Source organism: Lissotriton vulgaris, chromosome 12, assembly GCF_964263255.1.
Source record: "Lissotriton vulgaris chromosome 12, aLisVul1.2, whole genome shotgun sequence".
NCBI lineage: Eukaryota > Metazoa > Chordata > Amphibia > Caudata > Salamandridae > Lissotriton > Lissotriton vulgaris.
The window spans coordinates 489,100,570-489,112,762 of record NC_141700.1 but is presented as its reverse complement, the minus strand read 5'-3'; the positions used below and the strand labels follow the sequence as shown (position 1 = coordinate 489,112,762).

General features: G+C 47.1%; 1 protein-coding gene across 1 annotated transcript in view; it reads right to left on the bottom strand.

Annotated features, from left to right (window-relative positions):
- The window catches only part of LOC147676821 (uncharacterized), a 318,542-nt gene that overhangs the window by 25,992 nt on the left and 280,357 nt on the right, over nucleotides 1-12,193 (bottom strand). The gene's annotated exons all lie outside the window — the stretch shown is intronic.

Sequence of the window (12,193 nt, the reverse complement as noted above, 5' to 3'; positions counted from 1 at the left end):
TATGTTTGACTCTGGGTGCCAGCTAATAATATGAAGTCAATATTGTTAAGCCAACAATGTCCACTCACATAACTGAGTTTGTGTAGTGTCACTGTCATTGACCTAGGATACCAACTGCTCCCAACATTTAACCCCTTGCTAGTCCTACAGCAGATCCCAGTACCTTTGAATCCAGGTACCAGCATCACCCGAATCTATTCACATGAAGGGTTTGTGAAAAGTTCAAGTCCCCTTATCAGAAGTCACATTTTAACCATCTATCCAATTATATGACTGCGTTCATGCAGACTTCGGTATTTGTAATGCAAATCAATTGTTTAACAGAATATCCAGGTTAGATTAGAACAAGTCAAATCAAATTTTAGCATTTATAACCGCCCCCTTGAAAGAGTTCATCTTTGTTAGTATGCAAGATCACTTTCTTTGCGTTTTTGGACGGTGCCAATGTTACCAGCCTTGACGATGACAAATAAATACCAAAGACGTAGAGTTACATTTCTACACGTCAATATGTTGTGTGTTGTTTTGCTGAGGAACCGTGTCTATGATATTGAAACAAAGGATCCCTGAGTAATGCTATAGAAAAGCATAAAAACAAATATTATTAAAAGAGTTTCAGTCAAGCACCTTTTCTCTTTGGGTAGTAGTTGTGTGGTATAAAGCAGCTTGGGGAATGATGGTACCCACTGGTATAGTGGCTGACAGTCACATTTTTTGGCCTGCATGTGTAAAGTCATCATTATGTGGGAATAGACAAGTTCAACAAGAACAAGTTACTGGAAGCACAATATATTGGGTTCCGTGTGAGTACGTCAAGGGTGTGTTTAAGTTTGCGCCAACACTCTTTGGGGAATATTCACAAGGACTTATCTCCGATTTAACAGCATCAAAAGGGTAGATAGATTTAACATCCCATTCATAATCTGGTGCAAACTGCAGACATCGCCAGTATTACCGCGATAACTGCCCCAAAATGTATCTTCACGGTGGACATCACCACCTAACCCTAATGAGATGCAGAGTAGGCGTTCCCGTGCAAAAAACACAACACCACTTTCACAACGAAATGCCAGATCTGTGAAGCACTACAAAAACATGGGATTTAGCACCTGCCTTTTGCTAGTGCTAAGCAAGCCGACTACACACAGCATGAAAGTGAGACCAACCAAGAGCCACACCTGAAGACCCACAGATGGCATGGAGACAATGACAATGTAATAGCAAGATGTGAGGAGAGGCATGGAGCAGGCATGTGTGAGAGCGGCAAGTGACCAAGGAATGTGAACCTACCCAAAGCCAGGTGTGGCGTGGGGGTGCCGGGCAGACCACAGAGTGCAAACCACGGAAATGGCCATGTGGAGATTACCTGCTGGTGCATGTAGTGTAGTGGTCAGTGGTCGCTTCCATGGCCCCACAGGATGTGGGGCAGAATGTGGAAATGTTGCATCTTATGTCTTCTCCTGCAAGCGCATACGTAGTGGGTTGGACCTGCGTACGCCAGGCCTGCGTAGGGGTGTGAACAAAAAGCCAGTTGCACTGCTCGTGGTTCTCATTCAGAATGGACAACGCGTCTGCCAGGGCGGCGCCTCTCCGCCAGCCAATGAGTCCTGCGCCGAGCGCTGTGGGGCCTGCGTGCCTGTGCACCTGCTGCACCCCGGGCCGCTGATCCCCAGACCCATCATGCCTGCCCCAGCGCACCAACGAGGCTCCGCTCACATGCCTACACTGGCGTGTGTCAAAGAGGGCCCACCATGTGCCGGTGCAAGCTCCAAGCACCAGTCCCGCGACCTCTGCAGCCTCCGCAGACCATCGCCGGCCCCCGATGCTGGCCCACATTACTCCTTTCCATTGACATACTCCTCTTTGGCCCAGGAGGCCCAAGTGGAACTCTGTCCTGAGTCCTGAATGTCAGTGTTCCCAAGTCTGTGGCAGCAGCCACAGCCCCAGACCCCCTTCGATCAGTGAGGCATGATTCCACCAACCCCGTTCAACGCAAGTCGTCAACATGTGGTGCCACTAACCCTGTTCAACGCAAACCGACAACACGTGGTGCCACTAACTCTGTTCAACACAAGCCAACGACATGTGGTGCCACTAACCCTGTTCAACGCAAGCCGGTGACACATGAATGAGGGCAAAGGCCTACCCTGCGGACCAGTAGCTCCCACATCCAGCACTTAGTCACGAATAATGAATGGCAGAGTCCACACCAGTGAACGCACGGAGAGGAGTAAGAGGAAAATCAAACACTATCAACAACTGACCTGGTGCCATTAACCCTGTTCACCGCAAGTCTGTGTCCCGTGGTGCCACTGAACCTGAACTACGCAGGCCAGTGGGCCATCCAACCCAAGCTGGCGACACTAAGTGAATGGCCCGTGCTGGCTGCTGCCTCAGGCCTACACTGCGGTCCAGTAGGTCAAACATATGGAGCTGTGTCTTGGGTAAGATGTGGAGGACTCCACACCATTGGACACACCTCATCGCAGGCGGCATCCCCTAACAGCACTGGTGCCACTAACTCTGTGCGCAATGAGTCATGGGCAATAGCTGGTTGGACCTTGGTGGCGGCTGAGTCCATGGCATGGCTGGTACGGACTTGGTGTCCGACATGTGTATGTTCCATTCATCTCCACCATAGTGACTGTTTCAGTGTGGTCCTGCTGTCTGCATCATGCCCTGTGGGTATACCTTCCACTGTCCATGAGACACTCCACGACAAGCTCCTTTTACATCTAGGGAAACCTGCTCTGCACTCGTGACCCTACCCCAGTCTCCCGTGGTGGTGGGCCTGTGTAGGCCGCTGTGCATCCGGGGCCACTAACTCTGTACAGCACAACTCATGGGGTGTTTATGGTTGAATGGTTGTGTCCTTTACAATGTACACTGTTGTCGATTTTTGACTGCACCAGGCAGCCCTTGCCGGCTGGTGTGTACCCCCCCACACATCCAACACAGGTGTCACTTGGTATGTGTGCCTGCTAATAAATGTGGTACAAAAGGGGGTGGTGATGGATGGAGCATCTGAACCAATGAAACACTCACACCCAGTCAACAGATCTGGGTTTAATCCATCACCGTTCTTTAGCCCACTCTGCCACCCCAGTTCAGACATGGCCATATGCAAATCAGTCTGACCCTGTGGCTCATGGGAACAGTCCAGCCCGAACTGCCAAGCCATGCCTTCCCTGGACCGGATTCAAGCTTCCTAGGACCGGTTTCTGCTAATAAATGTGGCCGCGCGCACGTGCCCGTAGCTATTCACACATCTGAGCAAGAGTGTCCATGTGGTCATTGCGTCAGCATGATGGGCACGGTCCCTGCAACATCACAGTGAGCTGTCTTCAGTGGACGTTACCATGTCACCTCAGCGTTGGCAGTGACCCTGGACATGTAGCTGCGCAGGCACCCCACTGCATGCACAAGCGGCGTGTGCTGGTCCGGCGTATGTCAGGTCAGGGCAGAGGTGTGCTGATTTGGCAGGGGGAGCAGGGCGTGGCTCGGACCTGGCCTTGGGCAGGAAGTGCAGGACGTGTCTCTGTGTTGGGGTGTAGTCACCACCAGGGCCACAGTAGTTGATGTTGCAATGTAGCATGCACCAGGAGGGCGCGCCTGCACGTATGGTTACATGTAGAAGTGCAAGACCGCTCGGGCCTTGGTACATGCATGGCAAGTGTTATGTGTATCAGTCCTGTGGTTGCATGAGTCAGTTGCCTGGCCTCATTCGCAGCGCGATCACAGCCAGCCATGGGCTATACACCTGTGTCCGCCCTGTCCGGACCATTGGCCTACACTCACGCGGCCGCACAACTTCAAAGGCCAGTGTCACGGTGTTGTTGGCATGCCGATGGACATGCGAAGACAGGCATGTGCTCATGTGCCATGTGCTGGGCATATCATTCATGATTCCCAGGGTCGCAGACATCCCGCCAAACTCACGACAGGCCTCTGTACATCTCCTGTATGCATGCAGATGGTGAAGTTACTGTAGGGATGAAAGGTCCTTTGTCTGCACCATCAGGCGGTAGCACATCTGAAGCGCCAAGCGGGAACTTGCATGTGTCCAGCACGCCCTGACAGATACAATAGCATTTGCTTGTGATTCCCCACACTACGCACTGCCCGACGTGCAACCAACATGTACACATCCACACGCAGAAGTCCTTGGTCGTAGTTAGCGTGCACGAAATGGCCTTCACACATGCTCCCACCCCACCCCAGACCTGCACCAGTTGCACACAGACACTGCTCATTACACCGAGCTGTGCCAATACATCCACAGGTCTGGCGCAGGGCAAGCCAGTGCGGCTTCAAGCAGAGCCACTGATGCAATGGTAGACCATCCCGGACACATGCCCGACTCCAGTCACGTGGACCTGTACTGTGCATGTATGCTACATGTAATGGGGGCACTGTCATTGGCAGTGCTGAGGATCAGTTACCGGCAGAGCTTCCGCCTTGCAGACGTCACCTGCGCTCAGCCTGTGTTGCACTGTTGCTCGTGCATATTCGAGTGGTCCATGGATGTCTGCCTCTCCAACGTTAAGGTAGCTGACCTGGATTTTGACGTGTGTGTGTGCCCCATGTTGGCCCACGATCAGGAGTGTCACCATGATGCCCGTTTATGACATGCATGGATGTTTGGCATGCAGGCTGGAAACTGGGCCTGGGAGATTGCACAGGTTTTGTGTGAAGTGAGCACATTGAGCCACTACCCGATTGGGCTTTGGTGCACATTGGGTCGAGTGGTTGGAGTCAGCACATCTCTCCGGGTCAGCTGATGGATTACATCAACGACATGTCAGATGTGTTGGACAATGATCGCTCATTGGAGCAGTTGGCCTACGCTGCTGCATTCGCGTTCATGGACGAGTGACAAGGTACCTGCAGCCACAACTGGATGTGATCCATTGCATGTGTGCCGACGCCTGGTTCCAGGTTAGGAATCTGGTCACATGTCCCAAAGACAACAGTGGACATGGCTGCATTCACCTGGACTCATGATCCCGGCGCGGACAACTAACGTGGGTTGGCACTGACTTGTGTTGGTGATTGAATCCCCCGAGGCAGACATGAGCGCTTTCCTGCGTTCCTCATTCAGGCATGCTGCTGCATTGGTCTGCACATTGTGGCACTTCTCTTGGTCGTACTGACACAGACTTGTTGATAAAGTTTCCAGACTTTCAGTTGTCTCCAACTGTGTTGAATCTTGATTTGTTTGCCAATGTGTCTGTCACAGACTCTCTGGCTCCCTGCCATTCGTGCATTGCTACCTCATCAGGACTGTGGGTTTGTACTTGTGCATTATCATGTCCCTGTTTCCTGCTTTGCCAGATGCGCGTGGCCGTTTACAGGCCACAGGCGGGTGCACTTGTGTCCTGTGTTCGTTTGTGCAAATGTTGGTGTTTGTACCACTTTTTGTTCAATGATGGGGTGCTCTGCTTCCTATGTGTGTGTGCTGCATTGTGTGTGAGATGTCCCTTTGGCTCTGAATTGGCTCACCCTTTTCCCTTTCCGGGATTGTGGTTTGTTGCGGGCCTGGCAGTGCTTATCCCTGATTTCCTCAACGCGAATGGGCTCATCACATGTTTTTTAGTGTTGTGGTTTGTGTTTTTATCTCAGTCGAGGTGGTTGCATCGCGGACATTGGCCGCGGTTTCGGCAGACTATCGCATGGTACCGCCTTGTTGTTAATTCTACGTTAACACAGGGTTATTTTCCTGCGATAGGCTGCGATGTGTAACCAACCACGACCATACACAGACAAAAACATACACAAAGGGCTTGCAAGGCAAAATCAACAGTCTCTGTAAGGTTCCAATTTTACTTGTGGGTACCATTACATAGTTTTGTATTGAGAGTTCCACATGTATATGGTACACAGTAGGTCGACGACGTTTCGGACCCCCTTGCTAAATAATGGGGTCCATCATCAGGACAAAGCAATGGTTGCCTTTTTAGTTATTAGCCTCTTTAGCCTAAGGGGAGGAAAGGAGGAAAAACAGGTACATTACGTTTACTCACACGCATAATGAGGGTGACATTGTGCCGTGGTTATAGACCTAAATCGCTAGTATCCTGGTGGAAACAGCGAGTGACTTAGTTTAGGTGTTGACAGGCATGTGACTTAGTACGATCCAACTGTTGGCGACTAGGTAAGTGCTTAAGTGTGAGTGTGAGTGTGGTGCCTCCTTTATTTCTGTTATATTCTTGACCGCAATTCCCATCTCTGCGCCGTAATTTTACCTGACCACGTTGTCGCCTGCAATTTTGTATAAGCAATTATGTATCCTTCACCGCGATTCACATCACTGCGTCGTTTCTTCACTTGACCACAAGGTCCCCCACAATACTGTATAATTATCGCTGTTTTCTCTAACTTATTGATATTCCTCCAAATTCAATCCACTGCGCCCCTTTCATGTACCTCAGCACCAACTTCCACCGTGGTATTCTTTTCACCCGGAATTCCCCAGTATCACTGCGTCGCTCTTCACTTGACTTTGAGAACCACTCACACTCACACTCACACTCGAAACGTCGTCGACCTACTGTGTACCATATACATGTGGAACTCTCAATACAAAACTATGTAATGGTACCCACAAGTAATTCTCTGTCCAAAATTGGAACCTTACAGAGACTGTTGATTTTGCCTTACAAGCCCTTTGTGTATGTTTTTGTCTGTGTATGGTCGTGGTTGGGTACAGGCTTGTGCCCCACGCACGTGATTTGTTGAAGGTGTTATTTTGTCTTGTTTTGCATTTTTGACTGAAATATAAACTTTGAAGACCTCTGCCCGGCTGGATACGTCTTCATCAATATAGTACTGATTGAGTCTATATTTATTTTCACTCATTCATCTCCCTGCCAGGGACCAATGTTGTGTTTATATGATTAAGCTCCCCGAGGTCCCTCGCTGATACTAATTGGGGTCCCCTTGTTGTTTAAAATAGCGATGTGTAAAGGTGCATTGTTTGGTGATGTTTAGCACATGTTCTTGTGAGTATATCCCTTTGTCTTATATATTATTAATTGTTTTAGCTATTTGCATAACTGTACAAAGATACAAAGAACACAGCAGCAGACCAAGGTCAAGCACTTGAATTCCGTTAGTTTCTATATATACACATTGGTGCTACTTCTCCCAACAACCGCTGCCACAGGTTGCATACGAAACAGAAATGTTCATAGGAAGAGGGCGTGCACTCCAATAAAGTTAGTTGCACACATGATTTGTTATTTTTCTTTATTGATTCTTTTCGTGAAAAAAGTGGCACAGTCAATGACTCCACCTCCTTGGCAGGGGGCAAAATCCTGGCGCTCCTCTTTGTGGATGACACACTCTTGCTGTCCAAAACGAGGAGAGACTTGCAAATTGTGATGGGCAGATTCAATAAGGTTTGTGTCGAGTATGGCCTGGAATCAACACAACCAAGTTCATGACCTACGCCGAGAGGCAGAATGAAGGTGTTTATTAAAGTGTAAAATAAACAACTAGAAATAGTGCGGGAACCACTAGAAAGAGTGCAGGAGTTTGACTACCTAGGCATTAGAACCTTGCCCTCTGAACAGCAGATGTTAACAAACATTGGCCTAGCCAATAGGTCTCGCCTATGGGACCTTATAAGTATTTAGTTATCCAGCACAATATTCTTTGTTCAGCAACATTAACTGTTGCATGGCTAAACACTTATAAGGTCCCATAGGCGAGACCTATTGGCTATGCCAATGCTTGTTAATGATGTTGTTTTGCAAATTCGTTAATTGAGTGTGCTCCAGATCCACTTTTATGAATATTGGAGAAGGCATTGTGTTCTGCCTATTAATTTTAGGCTGCACGTGAAACAATGAAATGAGGTGAGAGAATAATGAATGCAATAATAAATGTGCATCCTCTCTTTGGCAGGACAGAGAGGGGCTTGCCCTGTAATTACCGATCTCGGTAACTAAATAAAGAAATACATGAATATACTTTTGATGCTGCCCGCAGCTGCAGGGAAAGCCATCTCCAGCAGCGATTAGTTTAAAAAGACATACAGACTCCGCTGCCAAGGCGTGTTGAATATATATATATGATGACAGTCCTATAACGGACCTTCAACAGTTGGGGCCAATTACGACAACAGGAACTGGGGGCAGTCGAATCAAAGAATTGTTTAAACAACTTGAGAAAGCCATGCGAACTGAACAATCTAAGTGGTGGGAACAGAAGTCTCTTTCCCGTTATTTGGAGGTTGGGCGTGTTCCGCGTGGCTTGCGGATTATGCTAGCCCCCAGCTTTGAGAATCCTGACCCCACAATGCTCCACGACTGGGCGCAGTGTAATTTGGACAACTCAAGTCGCTTAATCCGAATCCTTGTTGAGTATGCGGAAAGTGATGGCGCAAAACTTCAAATACAGATCAAAGAATTAAATGAACAAATCAAAGCACTGAACGAAGATGTCATGGAGAAAAAAATGAGAGAGGAAATGATAACACGGCTGGCCAAGGGAGAAGATGTTATAAAAAAAAGAAAAACCTTCAAATTTCAAAGGGACAAACTGGATTACCAGAACAGTCGTATTTATACATTTTCAAAGAAATATGATCTCCCAGGAACAAACAAATTACCGCAACCAATACAGGCGGTTACCAGCCAGGACAAGTTCTCTATATCTTCCACTGATATCAGTTCGGTACCTAGTAGTGACTCAGAGGCGGAACAACGATCAACAGTGGGGCAGTTGGGGGTTTACAAAGCGGTCGTTGGGTCAGGAAGTGGAGTGCCTGCGACACAACCGCAAACAATCGTTAAGATCCCATGCCTCACACTCCGGCGCAACCAAAGGAACAACATCAAGCGCAAACAACGGAGGCAGTGCAGGACAATCAAATCAGGCAACAAATCAAGGAATAAAAAAGAAGACACACAAAAGGTGGAACCGCCGATGAATTCACAAGTAAGTGAAAACATGACCATTGTAAACCTAACTAACATGCAATTGAGTCCTAAGGAACTGCGTACGCTATCACTGGGGTTATCATTTTGCCCACCTTTTACTTTTAATTACGCGAAGACCAGAATGGATATTTTCAAATTTGTAAGGAAATTAAAATGAAGGAAAATGTACCTGGTCAACAAGCACAAAACGCGTAACCCTCCTGACACCAACGCAGTAGAGGGGACAAATATGTCAGTAAGGGAATATGAGTTACAGTGCGATTTGGAAGATCTCTTGAATGAGGGGGATTTTGATGGCACTCAGGAGACTGAGAATGTAATTAAAACTAACAATCCAGGAAACACCTCTTTCAAGCCAAAATCGACATTCAACCCAGTGATGGAACACGATAATATTGATGTGTTCAGTGACTTAGTAACAACAGAAATTAAAAAACTGCATAAAAAAACGATGATTGAAAATAACAAAAAAACAAAGAAATACAATGATTCTTTTGGCAGCCTAATGAAAAAACTCCAGGATGACGAGAAGGTAGTCATTAGGCAATCAGACAAGGGGGGCAACATAGTCCTCTGGCCAATGCATATTTATTTGGAGGAGGCACTGAAACAACTAAACGACAGGCATTGCTACAGCAGGAGTGACTGGCAAACATCCAAATTGTCATGGGAAATGCTCAATACCAAGTTATACTCATGGAGAGGCCAAGGACTCTTGAGTGGGGATGAACTGAAATTTTTAAAAACTAATCACCCAATAATTCCGGTGTTTTACCTAATTCCAAAGATCCATAAGGACAGCATCAAACCGCCGGGAAGGCCCATTATATCGGCCCGGGTGGGACATTTGAGAACGTGACCCGCTACATTGACCATTTCCTTCAAGACTTTGTAAAATCCTTGCCATCCTATATCAAAGACACTATGGATTTCTTGCAAAAAATTAAAACTGTAGTTTGGAAAACCGAATATCTGTTAATCACACTAGATGTGACTACCCTATATACAAGTATTAACCATGTTGATGGGTTAGGGGCAGTTAATTATTTCCTAAGCAAGAGACCAGTCTGTATGTTGGAGCACAACAAGATGTTAATGGAGATGTTGGAAATGTGCTTAAAGAACAATTACTTCCTTTTCCAATACCAAATGTTCCAACAGTTGAGAGGAGTGGCTATGGGGGCCTGCTTCTCCCCCAGTTACTCATGTTTACACATGGGGCTGTGGGAGGAGCAGGTCCTGGGTAATGCCTTTGCAGAGGTTATGTCCAACAATGTTATAACATGGTACAGATTCATAGACAATCTCTTTATAATATGGAAAGGATCGTCTAGTGAAGCTGAACAGTTCATTGCAAATATCAACAACAATGAACTAAATCTCAACTTCACAGGCACAGTCAGTGACAATAGGGTTAATTTTTTGGACGTAGAAGTGTATGTAGAGGGAGGAAAATTACAGACCAAATTGCACCGCAAAGACACTGCAGGCAATACGGTCCTCCACGCGTCCAGCTAGCACCCCAATCATCTGATCCGAAGCATCCCTTATGGGGAGATGCTGAGGATCAGAAGAATATGCAGTACAGATGATGCCTATCTAAAAGCACAAAATGAAAGTAAAGCAAGGTTTTTAGAGAGAGGCTATGCAGAGAGCTTGGTATATAAGGCAATGCAAAGGGCAAACAAAGCCAACATTTCTTCAAACATAGAAGGCAGCACGGAGGCAAAACATTTTGGGGCAGATTTATGTTAACTGGCGCATCCCCAGGGATGCGCCAGTTAACGTACGCCACAGTGCGCCACTGCTCCGCCACCCATGGTGCGCCGCATTTATAATGCGGCGCACCATGGTGCAAAAACGGCACAGATGCGTGACGCATCTGTGCCGGAAATGTGGCGCATTGCTGGAGTTGCGTCGCAAGCGTGACGCAGCTCCAGCAAGGCTCGGGGGTGCCCCATCTACACAATGCTGCATCAAGACCTACGCCTGCTTCAAGCAGGCGCAGGGTTTTGACGCAGCATTGGCCTGAAAGTGACTGAGTGAAATCTCATAGATTTCACTCAGCCACTTTCAGGAGGCGTTCCTGCGCAGGAATGCCCCCCCTGCTCAGGAACGCCTCCTTATGGCGCAGGGCTGTACAACGTGACGCATCTCCTAGATGCGTCACGTTGTAAATAGGGCACATTGTTTGCGCCGCAGTTGCGTCAAATAAAGTGACGCAATTGCGGCGCAAGGGCATCATAAATCTGCCCCATAGAGACCAACAGGGCTGGCAGTCAACCTAGACTCATCACTGAGTATAGTCGCCAACATAAACAACTTCAAAAGATTGTGAGAAAAAATTGGCCTATAATCACAGGGGATCCAGTGATAGGCAAAACATTGGCGACTCATCCAGCTATAACCTATAGCCGTGCTAGATCGATGAAAGACATGCTGGTGAAAAGCAGCCCGGAAGTAGTGGTCAAGGATAACTGGCTCAGAAAAAGCAAAGGTTTCCTGAAATGCGCCGTGTGCAAGGCTTGCACCATAGGGAAAAATAAGACATAATTTAAGTCCCCTTTTAGCGAGGCCGCGATCTCAATTACCAAAAAAATGACATGTAAATCAGACTATGTCATTTATGTGTTGGAATGCTGCTGTGGGCTGTGTTACGTTGGTAGCACTAAGCTACAAGTGCACAAGCGCATATTACAACACATGAGAGCGGTAATTAACAAAGATGAAGCTTATCCTGTGGCAAGACATGTTAACTTGTGCCACAAAGGAGACGTGAATTGCCTCAAATACTATGTAATTGATATGGTGCTGCCACTTCGCAGAGGGGGCAACAGGGAAGCTTACCTGAGATTACTTGAAACCAGATATATTCTGGAGCTTGATACCAAGACTCCAAATGGCCTTAACGCGACGGAAGATCTGTACACATGTCTATAACTAACAATTAATAAAGACAAATCATATAAAGTTGCTCAGGTGTACCCATGCCCATCAGAAATGTGAACAGTTGAGGTCATCAAATAAAAAACAAAAAGTACTGCATTTTTTAATCAATTCATTTAATCTAATTTTTTCACTATGGGATATCACACAACTTTTTTCTTTAAATATGTACAGGTGAACACAGATTTTCCAGGCAGTGTAGTAGCAGTATTCCACAAGCTATTTAAGCCCACATGGGCAGTACCCCATCTTTCCTCCCTTTTGTACATAAAATCCAGACTAAATAGATTTTAGCAGCGAAT